Raw genomic sequence first — 5,000 nt, forward strand, 5'->3', positions numbered from 1 at the left:
CACCCTTTTCTCGGTGGCTGGCGGGCGAGAGAGTGCTGCGTTGCCGGCATCGGCGTCGAAAGAAGCCGAGCCGAAAAAAGTTAAAGTACAAACGTGCAAGCATACTAACCTAACCCTAGGTAAGGCATGTCAGAGCGAAAGACAGTAATTTCGAATGAGCCAAGAAAGAGCGGTGCGGGGCCGGTCGGAGCGCACCCTTTTCTCGGTGGCTGGCGGGCGAGAGAGTGCTGCGTCGCCGGCATCGGCGTCGAAAGAAGCCGAGCCGAAAAAAGTTAAAGTACAAACGTGCAAGCATACTAACCTAACCCTAGGTAAGGCATGTCAGAGCGAAAGACAGTAAACTCGAATGAGCCAAGAAAGAGCGGTGCGGGGCCGGTCGGAGCGCACCCTTTTCTCGGTGGCTGGTGGGCGAGAGAGTGCTGCGTCGCCGGCATCGGCGTCGAAAGAAGCCGAGCCGAAAAAAGTTAAAGTACAAACGTGCAAGCATACTAACCTAACCCTAGGTAAGGCATGTCAGAGCGAAAGACAGTAAACTCGAATGAGCCAAGAAAGAGCGGTGCGGGGCCGGTCGGAGCGCACCCTTTTCTCGGTGGCTGGCGGGCGAGAGAGTGCTGCGTCGCCGGCATCGGCGTCGAAAGAAGCCGAGCCGAAAAAAGTTAAAGTACAAACGTGCAAGCATACTAACCTAACCCTAGGTAAGGCATGTCAGAGCGAAAGACAGTAAACTCGAATGAGCCAAGAAAGAGCGGTGCGGGGCCGGTCGGAGCGCACCCTTTTCTCGGTGGCTGGCGGGCGAGAGAGTGCTGCGTCGCCGGCATCGGCGTCGAAAGAAGCCGAGCCGAAAAAAGTTAAAGTACAAACGTGCAAGCATACTAACCTAACCCTAGGTAAGGCATGTCAGAGCGAAAGACAGTAATTTCGAATGAGCCAAGAAAGAGCGGTGCGGGGCCGGTCGGAGCGCACCCTTTTCTCGGTGGCTGGCGGGCGAGAGAGTGCTGCGTCGCCGGCATCGGCGTCGAAAGAAGCCGAGCCGAAAAAAGTTAAAGTACAAACGTGCAAGCATACTAACCTAACCCTAGGTAAGGCATGTCAGAGCGAAAGACAGTAATTTCGAATGAGCCAAGAAAGAGCGGTGCGGGGCCGGTCGGAGCGCACCCTTTTCTCGGTGGCTGGCGGGCGAGAGAGTGCTGCGTCGCCGGCATCGGCGTCGAAAGAAGCCGAGCCGAAAAAAGTTAAAGTACAAACGTGCAAGCATACTAACCTAACCCTAGGTAAGGCATGTCAGAGCGAAAGACAGTAAACTCGAATGAGCCAAGAAAGAGCGGTGCGGGGCCGGTCGGAGCGCACCCTTTTCTCGGTGGCTGGCGGGCGAGAGAGTGCTGCGTCGCCGGCATCGGCGTCGAAAGAAGCCGAGCCGAAAAAAGTTAAAGTACAAACGTGCAAGCATACTAACCTAACCCTAGGTAAGGCATGTCGGAGCGAAAGACAGTAATTTCGAATGAGCCAAGAAAGAGCGGTGCGGGGCCGGTCGGAGCGCACCCTTTTCTCGGTGGCTGGCGGGCGAGAGAGTGCTGCGTCGCCGGCATCGGCGTCGAAAGAAGCCGAGCCGAAAAAAGTTAAAGTACAAACGTGCAAGCATACTAACCTAACCCTAGGTAAGGCATGTCAGAGCGAAAGACAGTAAACTCGAATGAGCCAAGAAAGAGCGGTGCGGGGCCGGTCGGAGCGCACCCTTTTCTCGGTGGCTGGCGGGCGAGAGAGTGCTGCGTCGCCGGCATCGGCGTCGAAAGAAGCCGAGCCGAAAAAAGTTAAAGTACAAACGTGCAAGCATACTAACCTAACCCTAGGTAAGGCATGTCAGAGCGAAAGACAGTAATTTCGAATGAGCCAAGAAAGAGCGGTGCGGGGCCGGTCGGAGCGCACCCTTTTCTCGGTGGCTGGCGGGCGAGAGAGTGCTGCGTCGCCGGCATCGGCGTCGAAAGAAGCCGAGCCAAAAAAAGTTAAAGTACAAACGCGATGCTAATGAGCGAGCCGTTGTCTCGACTAATATGTAGGGGGCGTTCGATCGAGCGTCTGGCTTGAGCGCTTGTCGGCCTAGCAGAACGGTCGCATTGTTATGCCCGGGTTTTAGGCACCGCTGCAGGCGGCCGGCAGAGCTCTTGTTTGTGCGAAACTGAATGGATCGAGCCCGAGAGAGGGCGAGCAAAGAAAAAACGCAAATCGCTCCGCCTGGCACTGCCGGCGAGAGCGTGGACGTCGCGGCCAGCGACTGTCGAAGCTGAGTACGGCCGCAGGCGATCGCCTCGGTCTTAAACGAATGCGACGAGCACGCGCCGGGCGGCCCAGCAAGGGCCGAGCGCAGCTGTCGCAGCTATCTGGTTGATCCTGCCAGTAGTGATATGCTTGTCTCAAAGATTAAGCCATGCAGGTGCAAGTACGAGTTCTCGTAAAGCGAAACTGCGAATGGCTCATTAAATCAGTCTTGGTTTATTTGGTCTCGTAAGCGAAGTGGATAACTGTGGTAATTCTAGAGCTAATACATGCATTAAGCGCCGACTTCGGGAGGCGCGCTTTTATCAGATCAAAACCGACCGGGTTCGTCCTGTGACGTTTGATGACTCTGGATAACCACGCGGATCGTACGGTCTCTGCACCGACGACGTATCATTCAAGTGTCTGCCCTATCAACTGTCGAAGGTACGCTACGTGCCTACCTTTGTGATAACGGGTAACGGGGAATCAGGGTTCGATTCCGGAGAGGGAGCCTGAGAAACGGCTACCACATCCAAGGAAGGCAGCAGGCGCGCAAATTACCCATTCCCGACACGGGGAGGTAGTGACGAAAAATAACAATACAGGACTCTAACGAGGCCCTGTAATTGGAATGAGTACATCCTAAAACTCTTAACGAGTATCCATTGGAGGGCAAGTCTGGTGCCAGCAGCCGCGGTAATTCCAGCTCCAACAGTGTATGCTAAAGTTGTTGCGGTTGAAAAGCTCGTAGTTGGATTTTGGGCGAGCGCCGCCGGTCCGTCGCAAGGCGTGTCACTGGTTGCGTTCGCCTCACCTTCGGTTCTCCGTCGGTGCTCTTGACTGAGTGTCGGCGGTGGCCGATAAGTTTACTTTGAAAAAATTAGAGTGTTCAAAGCAGGCTGTTCGCCTGCATAGTGTTGCATGGAATAATGGAATAGGACCTCGGTTCTATTTTGTTGGTTTTCGGAGCACGAGGTAATGATTAAGAGGGACAGACGGGGGCGTCCGTACTCTGCCGTTAGAGGTGAAATTCTTGGATCGGCGGAAGACGAACTACTGCGAAAGCATTCGCCAAGAATGTTTTCTTTAATCAAGAGCGAAAGTCAGAGGTTCGAAGACGATCAGATACCGTCCTAGTTCTGACTATAAACGATGCCAACTAGCGATCGGGAGGCGTTACCATGACGACCTTTCCGGCAGCTTCCGGGAAACCAAAGTCTTTGGGTTCCGGGGGAAGTATGGTTGCAAAGCTGAAACTTAAAGGAATTGACGGAAGGGCACCACCAGGAGTGGAGCCTGCGGCTTAATTTGACTCAACACGGGGAAACTCACCCGGCCCGGACACAGGTAGGATTGACAGATTGAGAGCTCTTTCTTGATTCTGTGGGTGGTGGTGCATGGCCGTTCTTAGTTGGTGGAGCGATTTGTCTGGTTAATTCCGATAACGAACGAGACTCTGGCATGCTAAATAGTTACGCGACCTTCTCGGTCGGCGTCTAACTTCTTAGAGGGACTAGTGGCGTTTAGCCACACGAGATTGAGCAATAACAGGTCTGTGATGCCCTTAGATGTCCGGGGCCGCACGCGCGCTACACTGAGTGAAGCAGCGAGTGTCTAACCTAGGCCGAAAGGTCCGGGTAACCCGTTGAACCTCATTCGTGATTGGGATAGGGACTTGCAATTGTTTCCCTTGAACGAGGAATTCCCAGTAAGCGCAAGTCATCAACTTGCGTTGATTACGTCCCTGCCCTTTGTACACACCGCCCGTCGCTACTACCGATTGAATGGTTTAGTGAGATCCTTGGATCGGCCCCGTCGCGGCTGGCAACGGCCGCGTCGGCGTGTCGAGAAGACGATCAAACTTGATCATTTAGAGGAAGTAAAAGTCGTAACAAGGTTTCCGTAGGTGAACCTGCGGAAGGATCATTACCGAAGGTGGTGGTAGGCCCCGGCCGACCGCGCACTGAATTGTCTTTGGGTGCCGCCGAGAGGGCGGCCGTCAATCGGGGTTCCGCCCCGTGCGACACGCGTAACACGTTGGCATAGCAAGGCAGCCGAGTGCGATGGTGGCTTCTGGGCACCGCGCTCGATGTGCCGCCGGCCCAGCCCGGCGGTCGCTCGGCGCCGTTTGTTGGTGTTTTTGTGCAGTTGTTGTCGGTGGTGGTTTTGTGGTCGATCCCACAGTGTGACGTCCGCGCCCTTCGGCGCCGGGCGAAACGTCGAGGACGACTCTTAACGGTGGATCACTCGGCTCGCGAGTCGATGAAGGACGCAGCCAAGTGCGAGAAGTAATGTGAATTGCAGAACACATTGAACGTCGACCTTCTGAACGCGAATTGCGGTCTCGGGTCAATCCCGGGACCGCGTCTGCCTCAGGGTCGCGTTCGTCCTCACCCGAGGGCCGTCGCCTGGCCTCTGCGAAGACGGCCGGGCGTCGCCCCAAGTTGAAGCGGTCGCCGAGCTTTCTCGGCGCGACCGCGTGTCCCGTACACCGCCGGCCCCTCGACGTGTTCAACTACGTTCGAGGGGCGGGTCCAGGTCGGTCGGTCCGGTCACGAGATCAAGACCGACCGTGGGCCAAGGCGGCGACGGTACGCGCTCGGTCGGCGCCGGCGGCGACGACTTGCGATGCCAGCGGGCCGTGTAAGAAGCGGCCCGCTTGACACATACGACCTGAGTTCAGGCGAGAGCACCCGCTGAATTTAAGCATATTATTAAGCGGAGGAAAAGAAACCAACAGGGATTCC

At 55.9% G+C, this 5,000-nt stretch overlaps 2 non-coding genes and 1 pseudogene across 2 annotated transcripts; all 3 read left to right on the plus strand.

Moving 5' to 3' along the window:
• Window positions 1-2,372: 2,372 nt before the first annotated feature.
• LOC144413286 (small subunit ribosomal RNA) lies at window positions 2,373-4,182 on the plus strand. The gene has a single exon (XR_013469320.1). It is a non-coding gene; the product is annotated as a small subunit ribosomal RNA (ribosomal RNA).
• Window positions 4,183-4,480: 298 nt separating this feature from the next.
• Window positions 4,481-4,634, plus strand: LOC144413210 (5.8S ribosomal RNA). Its single transcript, XR_013469247.1, has one exon. It is a non-coding gene; the product is annotated as a 5.8S ribosomal RNA (ribosomal RNA).
• A 288-nt stretch (window positions 4,635-4,922) lies between these two features.
• Window positions 4,923-5,000, plus strand: part of LOC144413534 (large subunit ribosomal RNA) — a 3,694-nt pseudogene continuing 3,616 nt past the window's right edge.

This window comes from Styela clava, chromosome 15 (genome assembly GCF_964204865.1).
Source record: "Styela clava chromosome 15, kaStyClav1.hap1.2, whole genome shotgun sequence".
NCBI classification, from domain to species: Eukaryota; Metazoa; Chordata; class Ascidiacea; order Stolidobranchia; family Styelidae; genus Styela; species Styela clava.